This window comes from Geospiza fortis, unplaced genomic scaffold (assembly GCF_000277835.1).
Source record: "Geospiza fortis unplaced genomic scaffold, GeoFor_1.0 scaffold1985, whole genome shotgun sequence".
Taxonomy (NCBI): Eukaryota; Metazoa; Chordata; class Aves; order Passeriformes; family Thraupidae; genus Geospiza; species Geospiza fortis.
Window position 1 is genome coordinate 2672 of NW_005055593.1, and position 419 is coordinate 3090.

Sequence of the window (419 nt, forward strand, 5' to 3'; positions counted from 1 at the left end):
TCCCAAACCCAACCCCAAACCCAATCCCAAATCCAACCCCAAAACAATCCCAGATCCAATTGCAAATCCAACCCCAGATCCAATCCCAAATCCAACCCCAAACCCAATGCCAAACCCAATCCCGAACCCAATCCCAAATCCAATCCTGAACCCAATCCCAAACCCAATCCCAAACCCAACCCCAAACCCAATCCCAAACCCAACCCCAAACCAATCCCAAACCAATCCCAGATCCAATCCCAAATCCAATCCCAAATCCAATCCCAAACCAAGCCCAAACCAATCCCAGATCCAATCCCAAATCCAATCCCAAATCCAATCCCAAACCAATCCCAAACCCAATCCCAAACCCAACCCCAAACCAATCCCAAACCCAATCCCAAACCCAACCCCAAACCAATCCCAAACCCAATCCCAAA